The sequence below is a fragment of the Chiloscyllium punctatum genome, chromosome 30, assembly GCF_047496795.1.
Source record: "Chiloscyllium punctatum isolate Juve2018m chromosome 30, sChiPun1.3, whole genome shotgun sequence".
In the NCBI taxonomy this organism is placed as follows: domain Eukaryota; kingdom Metazoa; phylum Chordata; class Chondrichthyes; order Orectolobiformes; family Hemiscylliidae; genus Chiloscyllium; species Chiloscyllium punctatum.
This window is the reverse complement of record NC_092768.1, coordinates 42,013,649-42,037,125: the sequence shown is the minus strand read 5'-3', so window position 1 is coordinate 42,037,125 and position 23,477 is coordinate 42,013,649.

Sequence of the window (23,477 nt, the reverse complement as noted above, 5' to 3'; positions counted from 1 at the left end):
CACTCGACAAGGTTCCTTGTTGTAAACAGGTTAACAAGATTAGATCACGTAGAACACAGGCAGAATTAACCATTTCAATACAGAATTGGCTTGAAGGTAGAAGACAGAGAACATTGCTGGAGTGTTGTTTTAGACGCCTGTGACCAGTGGTCTGACACAAGGATTGGTGCAGTATCCACTGTTTTTCATCATTTACGTAAATGATTTGAATACAAACATAGGAGGTATAATTTTTAAGTTCGCAGCTGACACCAAAATTGGAGGTGTACTGGAAAGTGAAGATGATTACCTCAGATTCTAACAGGATCTTGATCAGATGGACCAATGAGCTGAGAAGTGGCAGATGGAGTTTAATTCATATAAATGCAAGGTGCTGTATTTCGGGAAAGCAAATCTCAGCAGGACGTATACACTTAATGGTAAGGTCATATAGAGCGTTGCTGAATAAAGAGACCTTGGAGTGCAAGTTCATATTTCTATGAAAGTGGAGTTGTAGGCACAAAGGTTATTGAAGAAGCCTTTGGTATGCTTGTATTCATTGATCAGAGCATTGTGAATAGGAGTTGGAAGATTATGTTGCAGCTGTACAGGATATCGATTAGATTAGATTACCTGCAGTGTGGAAACAGGCCCTTTGGCCCAACAAGTCCACACCGACCCTCCAAAGAGCAACCCACCCAGACCCATTCCCCTACACCTAACACTATGGGCAATTGTATTAACTGGTACAAGTTAGAAGCGAACAATTCACATAACCAGATGTATACAAGAAGCAGCAATTTACAGGGGAAAGGGATGTCAAGACCAGACCGCAAACCCCACCGTACAACCAGTTTACAGTGAAACGAGGCCAGACCTTGAATTCTAACTTGCACTATCAAGATGATCACGGGAAAACACAATCACATGCAGACAGTCTGATAAACTGAACAATAAAACTGCATATAACAGACACTCCTTGCAACATAGCAAACCATTCATCACTCCCACCTTCCGGTCACTCAAAGCCAGTTCGCACCTCCGCCCCTTGCAGCTTTCGGTTTGCCCCATGTGACACTTTTTAAAAAAGAAATTACAAAAAATATGTTAATATTTACAGCAGTATTCAAGAGACAGCAATTTTACAAGGGAGAGGATCGGCAAAACCAGGCCCCAAATCCTACCATTCAACCAGTTTATTGGGAGATGAGGACCAACCCCAAACCCCAGTTTCAAACATGACAAGACAGCAACAATGACATTTGTACATAAAAAGCCAATCCAGTTACATAAAAACCGTGCATACAATACAGACCCAGCAAGCTCCCGTCCCTCCCACCTTCCGGCTCTCAGTTGACCCTGACACTCTTTTCGACCATCTCTAGGACAGACTGCCCTGGTGCCCGCCCAGTCAGGACGGCTACCCGTCTTCTGGCTCTCGGTCTGCCCATATGTACCATTGGGCTCTCACCCACCCTGATGCACCTTCCGGTCAGTGGACTAGCCTGACACACCTTCCAGCCACCTCTAGGACAGCCTGTCCCCTCCCCCCAGGGACGGCAGCGTGCAGGGCAGCCCACAAGCCTTCCGGATCTCAGCCTGCCCATATGCGCCTTCTGGCTCTCGGTTGCTCTAACACACCTTTCGACCACCTCCAGCACAGCCTGCCCCAATTACCCATTTTCGGAACGACAGCGCTCAGAACAGCCTACCCACCTTCTGGCTCTCGAGGCAACTGGCATCGGGGTAGCCTACCCACCCTCTGGCTTTCGGGACAGCCTACCAACCTGCAGGTTCACAGGATGGCCTACCCACCCTGCAGCTCTCGGAGTAACAGCTTTCAGGAGGACCCATGAGCCTCCTAGGTCACAGTAAGGCCTGCCAGACCCAGGGACACACAAGACAGTGCAGGTAATAAGCCCAACAAACAATACAATAGAGTTAATTGTGAACAAATAGAGTCCGTTCTGGTACACACAGAGTCCAAATATGAAGTCTTCAAAAATATAGAGTCCATTCTCAGGAACAGAGTCCACTCCAGTTTACAATGTGCGTTGTCAGAAGTGAATCCACTCCAACTGCAGAGTTCACTACTATAAACAGGGTCCACAACCAAAGGCAGAGTCCACTCCCAAAGGCAGCAAATGCACACCCCACAGCACACAGGTGTTCAGTCTCCATGGAGTCCTGGCACATCCTTGTGAGAGATAGGCCCACTCACAGGAACGCAGTATATTTTTATAAAAAGGTGAAGTTAACTCCCAGGGGTTTTGGTCCACACCTGAAGGCAAGGTCTTCTCTAAAACTCCAGGGCATTGCAAGTGCTCACCTCCCAGCACACGCAGAGGTGTTCAATCTTCAGAGGCCCAGTCCCAGACCTCCCCACAGAAACAGCTCCTCTGGTAAAATGTATGTCTTCCACAAGGGCTCAGTCCAAACACCAAAAAACATTGAGGATACATACAAAAGAAACCAAAGTAAACGAGAATCCAAGGGCTAAGCCCTACAAAAATCTACATTTTAAAAAAAACTTTTCAGAAACTGACAAAAGAAAAGAATAACCGGCTGTCACCAGCCAGTGAAACAACAATCCACTAATGAGAGCTGAGACACCTGAAACACATTGTGTGCATCTGGAGTTTAACAATCCGTCCTCACGAAAAGAAATACCAGTTAACAAACTGGCTAAATAATTCAGCTAGTTCAGGAATCAGATTTTCCACCTCCAGAAAAAAAGGGAAGCAGAAACCAAGAGTAACACACTGACTGTAACATCAGCCAGCACAGGGTTAGTCCCCTAAATTAACAAGCTTGGCAGGTGCATTGGTGGTTCAGTGGTCGAATTCTCGCCTGCCCCGCGGGAGGCCTGGTTTCGATTCCCAGACAATGCATTGCCGCACCCTTTATTTCAAATGCTGCATGGCATAACAGAGTTCAGCTAGATGCAACGGGTCTGTTTCGCCTGGCTGTGTGCACTCGCCAACGTCCTGCTGCGCGGTTAACAGGATGTGTTCACTCAGCGTGTGGGATGGGGTTGGATGGAAATTTCCGCTCTGCAGACTCCGTTTTGGGCGGCACAGTGGTTAGCACTGCTGCCTCACAGCGCCAGTGACACTGGTTCAATTCCCGCCTCAGGTGACTGACTGTGTGGAGTTTGCACGTTCTCCCCGTGACTGCGTGGGTTTTCTCTGGGTGCTCCGGTTTCCTCCTACAGTCCAAAGGTATGCCGGTCAGGTGAATTGGCCATGCGAAATTGCCCGTAGTGTTAGGTGAGGGGAAAATGTAGGGGTATGGGTGGGTTGTGCGTCGGTGTGGACTTGTTGGGCCGAAGGGCCTGTTTCCACACTGGAATGTAATCTAATCTAATCTAAAAAAAAAGACCTTCTGAATCTACTGTTTATTTATTTATTTTTTCCTGTTTATTCAGGTTTGCCTGATTAGACCAGGTTAACAGCCCCAGTTAGGGAACTCACATTCTATGATGTCCATCTGGCTTTGTGAGAAACTCTACAATGCTGAACTACCTTCTTGTGCTCCTGCAGTCCTAGTGCTGTTGGTTGTTTTTAAAGAGGAAGTTCCAGGGTTTTGAGTCAGTCACATTGAATGAATGATATATTTTCAGGTCAGGATGGTGAGCGGCTTGGAGGGGAAATTGCAGCTGAGGGTATTCCCTTGTATCTGCTGCCCTTGTCCTTCTAAATTATTGTGGTTGTGGGTTTGGAAGACTTTTTTGGGCAAATAGTAATTGTCATGATTCGAGTTTGTTAGAGCTAAAGGCTGCAGTGTTCCTTCTCTTCTTCCTAACTCACACAGTGTTTGTAGAATTTGAAGAATTATTACTACTTGAGGGTTGTGCTACATCTGACATTTCTTTAAAATATGAAGTTGGGTTCTCATTGGATTTGTATTCATGCTTTAAGCACGGATGTTTATTTAATCTTCAGAAGATGTGGTCTGTTGCTTCAGTAACATGCAGATTTCTATTACATATTTAGCACAGGTGCACATTCAACTTTCAAGAGCATTCACATGTTTTTAGTATTTGTTCACAGGATTTGTGTATCACTGGCTGGTCCCAGTATTTATTGCTCCTTCGTAATTGCCCAGCATGTAGCTAAGAGACAGCTACATTGCTGTGGGTCTTGCACCACATGTTGGTAAGAACAGCAAATTTCCCTCCCTCAAGCGTATTAATGAATTAGCTGGGCTTTTACAACAATTGACAGAAAATTTATTGAATTCGAATTTCATCGTCTCCCATGGTGAAATTCAAACACGTCCCCAGAGCAATGGCCAGGGGTACTGGACAATACTATTCCAGTGACATGACTATTACACCATCTCCACCACTTCTATTGTGTGTGAAGTGGCATTTTGTTGTCGATAACTAAAGGAACAGAAAGGAAATAAGGAAGTGGATGCACAACTTACTACATTTGTGTCTAACGTATCTCCAAAGGTTCATAGAATTATGACAGTGCAGAAAAAGACAATTTAGTCCATGATATCCGCATTATCTCCCTTGAATGAACATCGAGGTTTGATTGCCAGGCTCCCATTTATTTTCTATCATTTTCATTTAAATCACTAATACTTTGTTGAATGCCTCAGTTGCCTCACACTTTCAGGCAGTGCATTTGAGACCCAAATCACTTTTTAGGTGAACAACCATTTTCCTTCTCATCATGTATTGATCAAGTTTGCAAGTCACTCTGACCTGCACCCTCGTCTTGAGCCTCTTATGAGCAGGAATGTCTACTCTTTTAAGACCATTCATGACCTCAGTCGGATCTGCTTTCGGACAACTTCCTGTGGAAAAGCAAAACTGACTTTTCGGGATTTTCCTAGGTCTGTGGGTGGCCCCCAGTGAACATGACAATTGCAGTTTCCCAAGCAAATTTTTTTCTCCAGTTCAGTGTGTGCCTATCTGAATGCATACACAGCTAAATGATTCACAAAAATTCTCATCAGAACAACCTGGAATGTTAACTTAACTCCCAAAGTAACCACACTGATTATTTCCATGAATGCAAGCAACTGATATTGAAGCAAAGATTAAAGATGAAGTTTGTGTTAAACTGGAGACCCAGAATTTGATTGTGTGCAGTGTTATGGTGATGATTTGTGAGCTTCTACACACTGACTGACTGACCATGTCCAAGTTCCTGTACTAGTAGTGAAGAGTGGGTCCCGTTGACGTGACAAAGGATTGCTTCCTTTCAACTTTGAGATCTTGTCATTTACTTGCAACCTGATTTCGCCGCATACACGCTGTCAGATGTGGCCGGTTTGTTATTGACATGTTATCATAATGAGCAGCAACATGAGACTTATGACTTCTGATAAGTGTGACAAATTTTCTGGCTTGATGTGTGTGCTAAAATGCAAGTTGCAACAAAGGTACTGAGCTTATATTGTGCTGTTGATGAAGAAGAATGCCATAGGCAAGGCACTGCGGTGATGGTGTGACCATTCAGGGAGCTACTAAGTGAGTGAGCTTAAAGGGAGTATGCAAGCAGCCCGGAGATGCAGCCTGGTCTAATGCAGAGCTGGGTGTTACTCCAAATATCTATGGTATCCCTGCAGCTGCAGTTGTAGGTATGACCCAATGTACAGCATGGCAGTGCTCAAGCCTCTGTGAGTGGATCAGAGTCAGAGGTGTGCTATGACAGTGCAGAGAGTCTGAAACATATCAGTGTTTATGCTTAGAAAATCATGCGGTGTATAGATAGGGTTAATGGTTCCTCTCTTTTCACTAGGTTGGTGGGGATTTCAAGATTCAAGATTTCACGGGGTACATTTTTAAGGTGAGAAGAGAGAGATTAACAAAAGACATGAGGGGCAAATGTTTTGCAAAAAAAGGTGGTTCATGTGTGGAATGAACTTCGAGAGGAAGTGGTGAATGCAGGCAAAGTTACGATGTTTAAAATACATTTAGACAAGAACATGAATAGGAAAGACTTGGAGGGATACGGGTCAGGAGCATCGACTACTTCTATCCACAAGGGTTATAGGCCAGGAGCAGGGAGGTGGGGCTAGTTTAAGTTGGATTAAGTTTGACAAGGACTGATTGGACTGAAGAGTCTGATTCCATGCTATATGACTCTATGACTCTATAGCTCTCCCTTGCTAGGATCTTCAAAACTCAAACCTTGACTCTCCAGTCTGGAAGGCTGAAGGCAGCAGACACATGAAAGCATCATTGCCTGCGTGTTTCTGTCCACCCCACACACCATGAAAACTATGTCACCATTCCTTCATTGTCGCCAAATCAAATTCCTGGAGCTCCATTCAACACCACACATTATCATAAAATATGATTGTTGGAACAAATTTCTTGAACATAGACACATTCTTCTCAACAAATGTGTTTTCTCAGGCTTTTTCTGTTTGTGGTTATTGAATGACTTTTACTTTCTGTGTAATGTGTCATAACTTGCTTATCATTTCAAACCTTTCAGTAAGCTGTAATCAATTCTGAAGAAGGGACACTGGACTTGAATCATTAACTCTGTTTCCTCTCTCCAGCCTGCTGCCACACCTGCAGCAGTTTCTCCTTGAGTTTCAGATCTCCAACATCCACAGTTCTTTATTTTGTTGTAGTTTTATGATAATTCTAGTGTTTGATTCGTTCATTTTGAGGTTTTTCTTTTTGCTTTCTTCCAGAGTCTCACTCTCTGCTCTTTCAGTACAATCTCAATCATGGGGACAAAGACCTACCGGAGTACAGTTTCCTGGGAATTTTGGACGACTGCGAGATATTCTATTTTGACAGCAATATGAAATTAACCACTCCAAGGCAACAATGGTTGGTGGATGCATTCGACAAGGCTTACTGGGATGAGTGCACTATCACTGAAGTTGGGTTCCATGGACTAATCAAGGGACAGGCTGATGGATGGCTCCAGAAAGAAAATCAAACATCACGTGAGTTTATCCATTTGAAGTCATTGCAGTGAGGTTCAGACATGATATTCATGTTAGATTATTGTGTGCACCAGGAGTGTTGAACTATTCTGCTGTGTGTTTGACCTTTCCTTCCCTTTCCCTTTCTGCATCCAGCTTGATTTTCCTTGACCTTTCCCTTTTTAATAAAAACTACTTCTGCCATATGTGCATCGCCGGCTGGGCAGCATTTATTGCCTGTGCCTTTTTGCCATCAAGATGGTGGTGGGAAGCTGTGTTCTTGAACTTCTGCGGTCCATTTGTTTGAGGTTAATGCAAAAAGCCCTTAGAGAGGGTACTACTGGTGACAGTGAAGAAACAGAGATATATTTCTAAGTCAGGATGGTGAGTGGCTTGGAGGGGAATTTGCAGATGTGGTGATTCGATGTATCTGCTGCCTTTGCCCTTCTGGATAGAAGTGGTTGATAATCCTGGCTCTTATCCTTCTAAATCTTTCCTTTTCATGTTCTTTTTGAAGTGTCTTTTCAACATTATTACTATGCCTCAATTCCTTTGGAAGTTAATACTGCACACGAACAACCCTCTGTGTGATTTTTGAGAAGATTTATAGCTCAGGTTGGAGTTGATGTTGTAATTTTGCTCGCTGAGCTGTAAGGTTTGTTGTCAGACATTTTGTCAGCATGCGAGGTAACGTCATCAGTGAGTCTCTGCTGAAGCGCTGGTGTTCTGTCCCATTTTCTGTTTATGTGTCCTGATCTGTTAAGGGGGCTGATATCATTTCTGGTTCTTCTCAGAGGTAGGTAAATATGGTCACAGCACTTCGACTAGGACAACACTTGCATCCTAGGGCAGGCTAAACAGAGACACACACAAGAATTCCTAGAGGCCTGGCATTCAAAGTCCATGAAGAAACACCTCAATGGGGACTCCATTTACCAGCCTCTGAGAAAAAAGAATCAGAAATGATATTCCCCCACCTTTAACAGGGGAAAGCAGCACATAAATAGAAAGAGGGACAGAATACCAGTACTCACCGAAGGGCCACTGATGATGTTGCCTACCATGGTGACGAAATGTCTGAGAACAGACCTACCAGCTCAGTGAGGGAAGAAACAAACACCTTCTGTGTAAGGAAAATGCCCCTCATATATTTTTCAAAACTCTTTCTTTTCACCTTAATAATATTCCCCTTTGGATTGAAATCCCCTACCCAGGAGAAAAGACACCTATCATTAACCCGATGTATACTCTGCACCTTATCAAAGAGCTTTGGTGAATTTCTGCAGTGCATCTTGTAGATAACAACAGCAGTGCAGACTGAATGTCAGTGGTGGAAGGAGTGAATGATTATGCACGTGTTGCCCATTAAGTGGGCTGTTTTGTACTGAGACATGTCAAGCGACTTGAGTGCTGTTGGGATTGACTGTTCCATCCGGGCAAGTGGTGAGTATCCCTCTCCTGACTTCAGTATTTCAGATGAGAACATGCTTTGGCAAGTCAGGAGGTGAGTTATGTTCTGCAGTATTCCTCACCCCGACCTGTTTTTTGAAGCCACTTCATTTAAATTGTGAGTCCATTGAGTTTCAAGTCAGTGATAACCACAGATTGTTAATAGTTGGAGATTTAATGTTGGTGACACCATTGCGTGCCACGGAATGATAGTTATTTTGTTTCTTATTGGAGATGGTCATTACCTAACATTTGTGTAGTACAAATTTTACTTGACACTTGTCAGCTCAAGCCTGGGTAGTGTTCAGATCTTGTTGCATTTTAACTTGTCTGCTTTTGTATCAGAGGAGTCATGAATGATGCTGACCATTATGCAATCATCAATGAACATCCCCATTTCTGACCTTATGTTGGAGGGAAGATCATTGAAGCAGCTGAAGATCACTACCCTGAGGAACTCCCGCAGAGATGTCCTGGAGCTGAGATGGTTAATCTCCAACAAGAATGGCGCTGTGAATAGTGCTGAATGGTGGATCAGTGGTTAGCACAGTGTTGTCGCTCAGCGGTTAGCATTGCTGCCTTACAGCACCAAGGAACCGGGTTCAATTCAACCCTTAGAAGATTGTCTGTGAGGAGTTTGCACGTTTATCCCGTGACTGAAAGGATTTCCTCCAGGCGCTCTGGTTTCTCCCACAGTACATATAAGGAGGTTAGATGGATTTGCTATGCAAAATTGGCTATAGTGTTCAGGTATGTGCAGGTTAGTTGGATTAATCACGGAATATGCAGTGTTTCAGGGATGGGGTGGTCTAGGTGGGATATTCTTCGGAGGGTTGATGTGGACTTGCTGAGCAAATGGCCTGTTTCCAACTGGAAGGATTCTCTGATTTCAAGAAAGAACATCTTTTTTGTACTATGCATGATTTCAACCAGTGAGGACATTTCCCCTGATTCCTGTTGACTCTAGTTTCACCAGAGGTCCTTGCTTTCACACTTGGTGAGTTGTGTGCTTGACATCAAGAACAGTCAATCCCACCTCACCTCTGGAATTCAACTCTTCACTCAATGCTTGCACCAAAATTGTAATGAAATCAGGGGCTGAGTGACTAGCTGAAAACCAAACTGGGCATCACTGAGTAGGTGATGCTTGATCATGCTGGTGTTGACGATATCTTCGATCACTTTACCCATGATCAAGAGGAGACTGATGGGGTGGTAATGCGTGATATTATTGCCGAGATACTGTCATGATCCATCGACCTTTAGTAACGAGTGTCTCCAATTATTTCTTGATGTCAGTGAATCAAATTGCCTGAAGATTGGCAACAGTAATGCAGGGAATCACTGGAGGAGGCCAAGGTGGATCATTTGTGCGTCACGTCTGCTTCAGTCTTAGCTTTTGCGACCTCTCTCCACCACCACAGCTGCAGAAAGAAGATAAAATGGATTTGATTCAAAATTCAAACGATGGAAAAAAAAGATGCGGTCAGTCATCGCTGAGTGGGAGTCAAGCACCATCTACCCTGCAGATTCCACCTTCGCAACGATTGGCCACAACTGAATGGCTTGCTGGGCCATTCAGATTGCAGTTGAGAGCCAACCACATTGCTGTGGGTCTGGAGTCACATGTGGGCCAGACCAGGAGTTGAAAGCTTATTTTATATGAAAATACAACAAAATACCTGCAAATGGTGTAAATCAGGCAATTGCTGGCAAAGCTCAGCATGTCGGGAAGCACCTGTGTCAAGAAATCAGAGATAACTTTTCAGGTCAAGTGACCCTTCCTCATACATGAGGAATCTTCTCTGTTCCTCTGAAGGACCACAAGGCGGGTCTTTTCAAGAATCATCTCGGTTTCTTGACATTTTTATTGAATTTAATTTCAACATCTGCCAATAATTCTAGGAACTTTAATGCATTTCTGGATTAATAGCCTAGCAATACGATCGTTACTAATCCTCACAATTGTGACTTACTCTATAGTTGAAGAGGGTGCTTGACTGTCTGATTGCTCATGGCCAATCGTTTGCAGAATCGGAGCTCAGCTGCCAGGAGACATTTTCATGTCACTATCAGGGGAATATGAACAACAGAGTGCAGCTTTACACCTGAATTGGAAATATGGGTCTCTGGCCTGAAGGAAACCGAGGGTTCTTTTTTAAATTCCTGCAAGTGGCTTTGAGAAACTAACCAAAAATACCAGCCATAGGGCAGTGATGCGTGTGTCATGAGCCATTGTATGGTAGTCAAAAAGTGTGGCATTGGAAAGGCACAGCCAGTCAGGCAGCATCTGGGGAGCAGGAGAGTCGCTATGTCCGGTGTAAGCATTTCATCAGGAATGTGAAGGGAGAAGTCGGGGGGTGGCGGTGATCAAGGTAGCTGGGAAGGTGAGAGTTGGATGCAGGTGGGAGGGAACTGTGTTAGGTCGGTGGGGATTGGAGTGTGGAGCAACGAGGTGGGAAGGAAGATGAACAGGTCACAATGGCGGTGCCAGGTTGGAGAGTTGGATCTGGGATGAGGTGGGGTGATTTGGAAAGTAGTGAAGTTGTTGTTGATGCCGTGTGGTTGATGGGTCCTAAAATGGAAGATGAGGTGTTCTTCCTCGAGTCCACCATTGTACAGTATTTGAGAAATCAAATTTATTTTCACAGAAATTGATGAATTCAGGTGTTTGAAATTAACTTGATATTTGAGGGATTTCCTCAAGATTGGGCATTCTCATGGTTGTTTGTTTACAAAGTACACCCCAGACACTTGAGAGTAACAGTGAAAATCTGTATTCCCAGCCTCTATCCCCGAGTACCAATGGCATAATTACTGAAACTGGTGTTGCAGCATAACTGAGAACTGAACATAATGCATAAATGAAGAGACAAATCACTGGAGGCAGCAGTTTTGAATTTCACATGGGAACGTAAGAGAGGGAGACCATTCAAACCTTTGATCCTGCCCCTCCACCTCTGATATTATGCATAATCTGGTTGTGGCTGCAACTACACTTGTCTTCCAAATACTAGATCTGCCCCAGCCTCTAATCCTCCCCTCATCTCCCACTCTTTCATAACTTTGGCTTCATTTGGTGGCAACAGGTAAATTTTGTGCTGTACCTGGTAATGCTTGGACACTTGTTTCATGTACTTCATTCAGTACTTAACTAATGATGAGAATAACGGGATGTGAAGTAACAAAGGGAAAAGTGAAATTCTCGGATTTGATTTGATCAGAGACAATGAATGTTGAAGGACTCATGCACTGAATTAATGTTTTAGGTACCCATTACTTACAAGGACTATTTGGCTGTGAACGACATGAGGCCACTCCAAGTGAAGGGATTTTGAAGTTTGCTCTTGATGGCAAATACATCCTCAGTTTTGACAAAGATGCATTAGTTTGGATTGTACATGATCCAGTTGCAGAGGAATTCAAAACAAAATGGGATAAGGAAACAAAGATGAACCATTACTTCAAGAATCTGCTGGAAAATGATTGTATAGATCAATGGAAGGCAATCTATTTCTTTGGAAATGCCTCTTTAAGCAGAAAAAGTAAGTTCCAAAAAAAAACTATTTTAAATTTTCCACTCAGTTATTGTGGAATACATTGAATTACATGTGACACTTCTCACCGTATATGTTTTAACCAGTGGCTGTTTCAAATCCCATTAATTTCATGATGTAACTTGCGATTTGTGTTGATGTCGATGTCTTTGTGTCATACAGTTTCTCTTACTGTTACTGTCATGAACAGATGCATCTACAGCTGGCAGATTGAGGTCAAGTCTGTTTTCTCGTCTTGCCGGTTCCTTCTCCATCTGCCACATGCCCAGTCTAGCATTTATGTCCTTTAGGACCCGACCAGCTTGATCAGTAGTGCTGCTGCTGACCCACTCTTGGTCATTGAAATTGCCCACCCAGAGTATATTATGTGCCCTTACCATCGTCAGTGCTTCCTTGAAGTGTTGTTCAACATGGAGTAGTTTGGATTCATCAGGTGAGGCGGGGCGGTGAATCGTAATCAGCAGGAGATTTCATTGTCTACGTTTAACCTGAAGCCATGAGATTGCAGGAAATCTAGAGTCAATGTTGATGACGCCCAGGGAAACTCCTTCCTGACTGTATACCACTGTGCCACCACCTCTGCTAGCTCTGTCCTGCTGGAGAGACAGGGCATATCTAGAGACGGCAATGGTGGCATCTGGGATGTTGTCTGTAAGGCCTAATTTCATGAGTATGACTATGTCAGTCTGTTGCTTGACTAATCCGTTGGGCAGCCCTCCCAATTTTAGCACTAAACCTCAGATGTTAGTGAGGAGGCGTTTACAAGGTCGACTGGACTGTTTCTGCCGTTGTCTTTTCTGGTACCTGATGATCCATCCAGTTTAATTTCTTTGAAACTTTGGACAACTGAACAGCTTGCTTGGCCATTTTTGAGAGCACAGGAGATTGGGACTGGAGTGATATGGAGACCAGAGCAGGAGAAAATGGCAGGCTTCCTTCCCTGAATGAAATTCGTGAACCTGATGAGTTTTTCCAACATTCGGCAATTGTTTCATTCTCATCAGTAGATACTTAATTCTATTTTTAAAATTGAATTCAAATTTCCCAGTCTGAGGTGGCGGGATTCGAATCTGGGAGTCTGAGTTAATAGTCGCACGATCATACCATTGCCTTCCCAAAATGTGAAGTTTTCCACTTCAGTGTGAATAACAGAAGGAAAGCATATTAGATTACATTACAGTGTGGAAACAGGCCCTTTGACTCAACAAGTCCCCACCAACCCACCGAAGCACAACCCACCCATTCCCCTACATTTTTCCCCTTACCTAACACTATGGGGAATTTAGCATGGCCAATTCACCTAACCTGCACATCTTTAGACTGTGGGAGGAAACCGGAGCACCCGGAGAAAACCCACGCAGACACGGGGAGAACGTGCAAACTCCACACAGTCAGTCGTCTGAGTCGGGAATTGAACGTGGGTCTCTGGCGCTGTGAGGCAGCAGTGCTAACCACTGTGCCACCATGCCACCCACAACGTGAAAGCTACATTTAGAAATGTGAATGCATAAAGGGATCTATGTGTCCTTGTACATAGTCAATGAAAGAACACAGGCAGGTGCACTAGCAATTCAGAAAGCAAATGTTTCACTGCAAAAGGATTTGAGTTCAGAAATACTGACGTACGACCGCAGTTGTACAGTGAAGCCAAACTGGGGCTTTGCATGCAGTTTTGTTCTCGCTCCCAATGAAAGGATGTAGTTACCAGAGAGAAAATGCAGTGGAAGTTTACATTGCAGATGCAGGGGATGACTCGGTCTGTAGTCACTTGGGTTTCAAGAATAAGAAGGGATCTGATTGAATAACATACAGGCCTGAACAGACTGGATGAGGTGAGGTTGTTTACCCTGGTTGAGTAGTCGCAAACCAGGGGACATGATCTCACAACAGTGTTGATGATTTTGGACTGAGATGAGAGAACGTTTCTTCACTTGAAGTGGACTGAACCTTTGGAATTCTCTACCAAATCTGGCTGTGGAGACAGTCACTGAAGATATTTAACAAAGAAATAGAGATGTTTGAAGATTTAAAAACTATCAAGGTGTTTGGGGAGAAAGCAGGAATATCACATTGCGACAGAGAAACAGTCGTGATCACACTAAAGAGTGAAACATGCTGGAAGGACCGAATGTAACATTTCAGTACATAGTGCGGTTTGGTATCCAGGGCACTGGTGAAACTACAGGTTGACTACTGTGCATTTACCCATTTTGATATTTATGGGAGGGTGTAAATAAATTGGTGACAGTTGAACGAAGATATCCCTGATCAACACCTGGAATAAGTGCTTATAAAAACCGAATACTGTGGATGCTGCAAGTCTAAAAATAAATATAAAGTGCTGATGGAACTCACCAGTTCTGATGGGATCTGTGGAAAGAGGACAAGTGTTAACATTCTTAGTCAAGTGGCTCTCCTTGAGACAGAATGGAACTGGAAAATGATTTTGTTGTGTGTTTGTATGTTGATAACGAGGGAAGAGGAGAAAGCAGAACAGATAGTAAAGGTGCTCAGATCAACAGAGAAGGTGATAAAGGAGGGATTGAGATACAAAATGGAAATTCATATTACATTGTACAGGAGAAAATAAGTCAGCTCTTCTGAGGCAAATCCAACAAGACACAAACAAGTGGCATGGGGTTAGGTGATTTTGTGATGCAAATGAAGGACAGTGTTCATGCTCAGAAGATATTCAACTCAATTTTGAATCCTGAATGCTGTAAAATGTCTAAGTGGAAAATTAAATGCTGCCTATCGAGCACTCTTTGATCTTCGATGGAACAAAACAGCAGGCCTCTGACCGCAATGTTATATTGGGAGTAAGATCTTTTACTGATTTGATTGATTTCTTCAACGATGCTGTGAGACTAGATGAGTTTCTTTAGCTTTTCTGTTTTCATACTTGGAATGAATGGAGTGTCTCACTGAGATAGGTTTGGCTGAGTAATCTTTGTATCTGCGACAATGTAGAAGAGTAAGTGATCACATTTTGTAATGTATAAAGGTCTGCAGGTTTGTGATAGGGTAGATGTGAAGAAGATCTTTCCTCTTATGAAAGAATCATGATCTATGGCTCACAAACAATGCAAAGTGTGAGAAAAATTGTTTTTCTCTTGGATTGACACAAGTGTTTGCTGTTTTCTTCCTGAAATTGTAGTGGGAACAGAGCCCTTGAATACTTTGAAGGCAGGGATGGTTATATTGCTGTTCAGCCCGGAGCAGAAACGTTGCCGTGCGAGGTGAATGCGTGGATTTGATGTTGCAATCAGATAAGCTATGATCTTGTTCAACAGTGGCAAAGACTGGAGTGACTGAATGGCATACTGCTGCACCTTGGTTTTATGTTCTGATTCAACAAGCAGATTCTGACATCTGTTGGCCTTTTCCTCAAGCACTGCGAAAATTTCAGATTTTGCCATTGCGTCCACTGCACAGAGGTGTGAGTGTAATTTACCTCGTATTCTCCCATCATTGGATTGAGAAGCTTTTTTCTGGACAATAGAATTGTAGCCAGCCCTCCATTCCAATGCCTCATCATTTCTGTCTTCACCTCACTTACTACTTTTTCTGGCCCTATCTTCCCCTCCTCTTCTTTGATTTTCAACCCCGATGCAGCCTCAGATTTATGTTCCCTTCGCTCTCCCTCCTTAGTAAAATGATAAATTGTGCACTTCATGTCATGGGAATAGAATTCATATTAAACATCATCATTACTTCAGCAATTTCATGACTGGATGATTATCATGTATATTATTGTCCATCAATTCAAAACTTTATAATAAAAAGTGCTACTTAATATTTTTCAGAAGGAAAAGTGAAGGATAGCAACAATGTGGGGATGATTGTCTTGGCTGTACTCGTTTCACTAGCAATCATTGTTATCATATTTATATGGTGGAGAAGACGAAGAGGTATGGCAAATTTTTCTTAATGTATCACAGAAGAACCTTGCAGTATTTTCTCACCCACGCCCATGATTACGGTTGATTTTGCAACATTCAGATATAGCAGTAACAATTGACACTTGGTTTCTATTGCATAAGAACTGCAGTTTCCTTGAGGATAGATTTTCAAGTGAAATTTTATGCTTCATCAGGAACATAAATTGTCAAGTGAAGAAGGGACGATAAACCAAGCAAGAGGTATCAAAAAAGACTCAATACAAATGAAGTGACATGACCACGGGAAATGTTGTGCAGAGTCATTTTGATGATCACGCTGTGATCTTGTTAAATAGTGCACCTGTCCAAATGTCCTTTTAAATGCTCCAATTGAACCTACCTGCACTAGCAGCTTGTTCCATACATGCACTACCCTCTGTGCTTAAGAGCCATTCCTGGGGATCCTTTTAATTCTTTCCCCTTTCACTTTAAACCTATGCCCTGTAGCTTTGGACTCCCTTATCTTGGGATAAAAAAAGATCTTGGCTTATATCTGCCCTTGACAATTGTATAGACCTCAGTAATGAATCCTGTCATTGCTGCAGTGGGAGCGACAAGAGCGGATATCAGGGGCTGTCAGGAAGGTAAGTTTTTGTTTAAAAACTTACCTCTTGAGAGCAGCAGCCTTCATTGCAGTTGACTTGTGATTTCAGGAGGTGAGTGAGTTGATATGTTTGGACAGCAGCAAGAGACAGATGAACAAATTGAAATTCAGTTAGTGATATGGGACAACAGGGTGTGACTGGAAGTGAGGCATGTAGAGGGATCCTGAGTTCAGGAATGGAGGAGCTTCTGCTTTTGACTTTATCCAACAGGTAGTCGATACTTTCTCCCAGCATGGATGAGGAAAAGGGCTGTGGGGAGGATGAGTCAACTGACCATGGCAACATGGGGTAGAAAGCCGTTCAAGAGAGGGGAGGAAAATGACAAATGGTCGTTGTAGGGGATTCGAAATTAGGGGTCAGATTGGGAGTCCCACATGGTGTGTTGCCTGCCCGGTGCCAGGGTGCAGGACATTTTTGACCGGCTTGAAAGACTGGTGGAGCAGGAGGGGGAGGATCCAGTTGTTATGATTCACTTTGGGCCAAACAGCATAGGCAAGGGTACGAAGGATGACCAGTAGCATGAGGAAGAAAATTAAGGAGCGAGTCCTCAAGTGTCATAATCTCCAGATCGCTCCCTGAGCCATGTGCAAATTGGGCTCGTGATAGTAAAATTAGGGAAGTAAACATGTGGCTAAGAGAGTGATGTGTGAAAGAGGGGTTCCATTTCATGGGGCATTGGCATCAGTTTTGGAACTGGTGGATGTGTACTGATGGTGGCGGTCTCCACCTGAACTGACATAGAACCTGTGTTCTAGTGCAAAGGATAAATAGGAGGGTCACTCGAAGTTTAAACTTGTGAATTGGAGGAAGGGAAAGGGAAAACAACAGGGAGTATGATGGTAAATTGAAAAGGTAAGCAGCAAATTAGCATGTGTGCAGGAAGGTTTAATTTCAATGCAGAAAATGAAAGAATCAAAAAGGATGGATAACTCAGGAGAGATTATTAGAGATGTTGGAAATTATGAGGGTAAGAATACTAGCATGAGGGCATTTTGTTTGAATGCTCATAGCATTTTAAAAAGGTTGATGAGTTAACAGCACAAATCGTCGTGAAAGAATATGATTTAGTAACCATTATGGAGACATTACAGGATGGTTACGACTGGGATTTAAATATTCAGATGTATCAGACTATTCGGAAGGGCAGACAAGAAAGGAAGGGAGGTGGTGAATCTTTCATATTCAAGGGCAAAATCAGGGCGATGCTGAGAGATGGTATAGGTTCCATTAAGAATAAGTTTGAAACAATTTGGCTGGAAATTAGAAATTCGAAGAAGAAGAAGTCACTGATAGTTTTCCAAGTAATAACATCACACTGGGGTGGGCAATAGACAAAGAAATAACTAATGTTGGAAAAATGTGATGATGACTATCATGAGAGATTTTAATCTGCATGTAAGTTGATCGAATCAGCTTGCGGAGTGTAGCCTTGAGGAAGAGTTCGTTGAGTGTATTAATGAAAGTTTTCTTGAACAGTATATAATGGAACTGACGAGGGAGCAAGCTATCCTCGATCTGGTCCTGTGTAATGACATAAAAATAATTAATGACCTCATACTTAGGGATCCCCTCAGAAGAAAAAGAAATACAGTATGGTTGAATTTAGAATAAATCTGGAGAGTGTGAAGACAAAATCAAAATGCCATGGCCCTGTGCTTAAATAAGGGAGACTATAACAGAATGAGAGACGTCTTGTCTACTGTAGACTGGAAATAAAGCATTTATGTTGGGAAAATTGGCGATCAGTAGAGACCTTTCAAAGCAATTTTTTAAAAGCACTCAGCAAAAATGTATTCCAGTGAAAACGAAGGACTGCAAGAAAATGGGTAATCTGCCATGGGGGTCTCAGGAAATAAGGGAGGCTGCCACATTGAAAGAGAAGGCATACAAAGTGGAAAAACACTGCATGAAATGAGAAGATTGGCAAAGCTTTAAAGGTCAACAGAAAGCCACAGAAAGAGCTCTAAAGAAAAGAAATATAGAGCATAGAAAAAAAACGAGTTCAGAATATAAAGACAGACAGCAAAAGTTTCTATAAATATATAAAATAAAAAAGAGTTGCTACATTTGGTCATTTCGAGGATGAGAAGGGACATTTAGTTATGGAATATAATGAAATAGCCAATGCATTGAACAAGTATTTTGTATCATTGTTCACAGTGGAGGACACTATTGACTTGCAAGTAACTGATAAAGAAACAAAGATAGCAGAGGAGTTGGAAACAATCATGATTACAGAAGAGGTAGTCTTGGGCAAGCTAACAATAAATAAGTATCCTGGCTCTGATGGAATGCATCCTAAGGTACTAAAAGAGATAGTGGGAGAAATCGCAGGTTAACTGGTGGTAATTTTCCAAAACTCACTCAACTTCAGTGCAGTCCCAGCAGATTGGAAGACAGCAAATGTAACACCACTGTGTTAAAATGTTGGTAGACAAGAGATGGGGTATTATAGGAAAGTGAGCTTAAACTCTGTATTGGGGAGGATGCTTGAAGTCTATTATCAAGGAAGAAGTAGCAAGGCATCTCAGTAGAAATTGTCCTTTTGGGCAGATGCAGCGTGCATTCATGAAGAGCAGGTCATGCTTAACAAATCTTTTAGAATTCTAAGACAACATTAAGAGGAAGGTGGACACCGGGAACCCAGTGGATGTGGTGTACCTAGATATCCAAAAGACCTTTGACAAGGTGCTGCACATGAGGCTGCTGCATAAGATGCATGGTGTTACAGGTAAAGTATGAGCATGGATAGAGGATTCGATGACTAACAGGAAGCAAAGAGTGGGGATACGTGAGTGGTGTTCTGGCTGGCAATCAGTGACTAATGGTGTGCCTCAGGGATCCGTGTTGGTCTTGCATTATTCACAATTTATGTTGATGATTTTTATTTGGGGACCCTGTGTAGTGTGTCAAAGTTTGCAGATGACACGAAGATGAGTGGCAGCGCGAAGTGTGCAGAGGACTGTGAAACTCTGCAGAGGGACATAGATACATTGAGTGAGTGGGCAAAAGTCTGGCAGATGTTTACATGCTATTAACAAATGTGAAGTCATCCATTTGCAAGGAGTAACAGTTTTAAAGATAAATAGTTGAATGGTAAAAAATTGCAGCATGCTGATTTGAGGAGGGAGCTGAGTGTCCTTGTTCATGAAGCACAGAAGACTGGTTTGCAGGTGCAACAAATAAATAAGAATGCAAAAAAAAATTCTCCTTCACGACAAGAGGGATGAGTTTAAAATCAGAAGGGTTATGTTGCAGCTTTACAATGTGCTGCACACCTGAAGTACTGCAAGCAGTGTTCGTCTCCATACTTGAGAATAGATTTACTGGTGCTGGCAGGGTGCAGAGGAGGTTCACAAGGATAATTCCGACTTGAAGGAATTGGCTTCTGACGAGAGACTAAGGACACTGGGATTATGTTCAGAAGATTGGGGGGCGGGGGAGGGGGGGCGGGGGGGGCCGAGCCTTACAGAGATGTTTAAAATTATGAAGGGAATAGATAAGACAGAAGTAGAAAAGATGGTTCCACTGGCTTGTGAAACTAGGATAAGAGGGCACAGCCTCAAGATTAGCGGGTGTGGATTTTGCACTGAATTAAGAAGGAACTTCTTCAACCAGAGGGTTGTAAACTTATGAAAATCCTTGCTCAGGGAAGTTAATGACGCTACTTCAGGAAATGTTTTTAAAGCTAAGGTAGTTTTTTTAAAACAATGAAAGAATGAAGGGATATGGTGAGAGCTCGGTTAAGCGGATCTGAGCCCAGGAAAAGATCTGCCATGATCGTATTGAATGTTGGAGCAGGCTCAAAGGGCCAGAAAGCTTACTCCTGCTCCTAGTTCTTATGTTCGTGTGTTCACACTCCTACCCTCCAGGGAAAAATGTCTCAGCCTATCCCAGCCTCTCCTTATGATTCAAATCTTCCAATCGTGATTTTAAAAAAAAGTGTAATCTTTTTTACCATCAAAATCCTGGGTCATGACAGTCTAATTTTTCAACATTATTTCCTGTTAACAGTGATTCACAGGGGCTTGCTCGCCTCAGTGTCTACTCTGAGGAGCGACACGATCCAGTATTCATTAGAGAACTGATTTTTCACTTCACCTCATACACTGGCGGGTGTCCACAGGATTGAATGGATAGCCAAGATCTGCACCTTTCTGCGTCATGTTCCCTCAACTTTTAACTTCTAAGCTCATGACCTACTGTCACCATACGCAAGCATGACAAAATTGCTTGTGGTGGTCTTTTCCCTATTTAGAATTTTCCTTCCAATATATTCCTCTGCAATGATTCCAATAATTGCCTCTCATTGATTGGAATTCAAACATATTACCGGCAGTAGATGACAGGCTGTCGTCAAATATTCACGTACAATGGGGTCATTCAAATTACTTTTAAGCAAAATGTGTGAAAATTTAATTTTAGCCAATGTTGAGATGTTAGGAAATGGCCTAATAAAATTCACTCTCTTGTAGCTAATCTGCAGGGAACTATTGTGAAAAGAGCATGAACACATTGTATTTTATGATACTATGGTCTGCACTGTTATGTCTGGATTTTCTAACATTTATTTTCCTTTCTCTAGATTACAGTTTTGTTTAACCAGTGCCTTTTACAAGGTTAAATGCTAGAATTGACAGCACGAACAGACCGAAATTGACAATTACTTCATAACTGTGGTTGCTTTAATTGCAAATCATTCTATGCTTGTTTTATCTTTTTATCATTAATCATTAGCATTAATCATTTGCTCAGTTTTGGAAATGACCATTGACAAGTTTGATCTTCAATTGTATTGACTTATTCTACAAATTATCTAACAACAACTAGACATTTCTGGCATTTCAGCATGTGTGTTGTGAATATTATTACACTCCTGACATTTCCTGGATAATTGCCTCAGGTAGAGGCTCTGAAATTGTGTGGTTAGATAATGATTATGTTCAATCAGCGGGCATGCAACTGAGGATCACAAGCATTTGACATAGTTACCAGCGAACTATTGATTCCATGTTTCAGTCGGTCAGGGGAGCTCTCAGGTGACTTCTCCCTTTTATAAATATATATGTATCATCTCTGTTGGCAACGGGATGATTCTAATGGAAATAAAACTAAGAGATCTTCTCCAACCTGTGCTCAATCTTCAGCCGTCAGCATTTAAATGGAGTTTTTCTCCTGAAAATCAACAACATACTACAAAGGTGTTTTCTGAGTGTTTCAGTGGGAAGCTTTAAAAGTGAATGGAGACAACTGCAAACCTTGCATAAGTTGACTTTAGCCTTTTCAGAGACTGTTGTTTCATTCTTCCAAGGAAATAAATCTCCATATGCATTGGGAAAGAAAAAAACACAGCAGATCGGGAGTTGTCTTTTTTATTCTTTTCTTTTTTGTCTATGTTGTTTTTCTGCCCCACACTACCACCTATCTGCAGGAGTGCTTTTTCTCCCCCGCACCCATGTTGTGTGCGTGCAGGTGTGAGACACAGTGAGAGACACAAGGTGCACGAATCTTTATTCAAATTTCCACCACCAGGAAGAAAAGAAACACCCGAGTTGCCAGTGACAAGCAGTGCCCTTCACATCAAAGGGCAATGCTGTGTGAGCAAACAGTGAAGGGGAGGGCACGATTAAATCAAAATAGAATTGGAGGGGGCAATAATGCACTCCACTCCCTGCAGTGCCCTGAACAACTTCAGGGCATTGGTAGACTCCGTATGCTCGTTTTCCAGAGTCACCCAGGCTCGAACGTAACTGCGGAAGAGGGGCAGGCAGTCAGCCCTAACGACCCCAGATTGGGAGTTGTTAGCTGCCATCATATATCCTGCTCAAACCATTTGGTGTTTATTGTTCTTTGTGGAAAATGCTGTTTCAGGTATGTCACAAGGCTTATCTGCTCATTCCTATTTTACACTGATATTGAGGCAGTTATTTATTTCGAGGTCAATTCTAATTAACGTGAGACTTTTGTGTTATTTCCGTAAATTACTGACAAGTTTCAATGGATATTTAAGTAGATTCTTTAACTGCTGTCTGAATTTAGTCTGGGAAACTGCATAAATAATGGTGTTTGTGCAGGAACTCAAATGTTGCAGCATGTAGCCTGCTTGCTCCATCATGGTGAAAGGATTACTGTAATCTGTGTGCAAGTATTCCACATCCATAATTTGCACACATATGTAGTGAGTAAATGTGACTACCCACAGCAATATAAAACTGCCAGATATCGCTAACAGTAAAACAACAGATTTCCGTCGGTTTTCCATTTCTGGGTCTTTGTCACTGCTCCGGAGTTCCTTCCTGATCCTGCTTGTGAGTAGAATATGCCTGATTGTCAGGCTATTGAATATAAGGATCAAGAGAAAGGGAATAAAAGGCATGAATGTGATATCAATCCATAAAAATGTAACGCACAGAGGGACAGTGTACAGACTTAATTTTACATTGCAGAACCATAATGTATCATCAATTATTGCACGCGGTTCAAATGTAAAGTAAATTGGAATGTTTTCCAGGGTGCTTAATACCCATATCATAGTCACAACTACTGCTGCAGTTTTTGCAGTGCAATATTGCGTTCTTGTTTTTTGACCACAAATGACAATAAATCTGTCAAAGGTGAAAGCTACAGTCAACCAGACAGAACATTCAATGGAAGCAAAAATTAGGAAGAAATTCAGACTGCAGACAGGTGTATAGTCCAGGAAGGAATCTGGGAAATAAATTTCATTCATCTCATAAACAACCACATCAAAAATGAGGACTAGTAGATCCGCTGCTGCCATGGATACCAGGTAAATTGTGATGCATTTAGAGAGGCCACATTTTCCGCGGGAGAGAATCACAATTGTCACCAAATTGGCTGTAAGTGGAAAAGAAATGGAATAAATGAGGAGTGTAAAATTGAAAAATTATTTGAGCAAAATAAGCAATAATAATCATTTTTTATTCCATTCACTCATCATTCACAGTCATGAAAAATAAATTTGATAGGACAGAGGATGCACATCAGCAAAATATCATTTATTGTCAGAGTCATTTGAA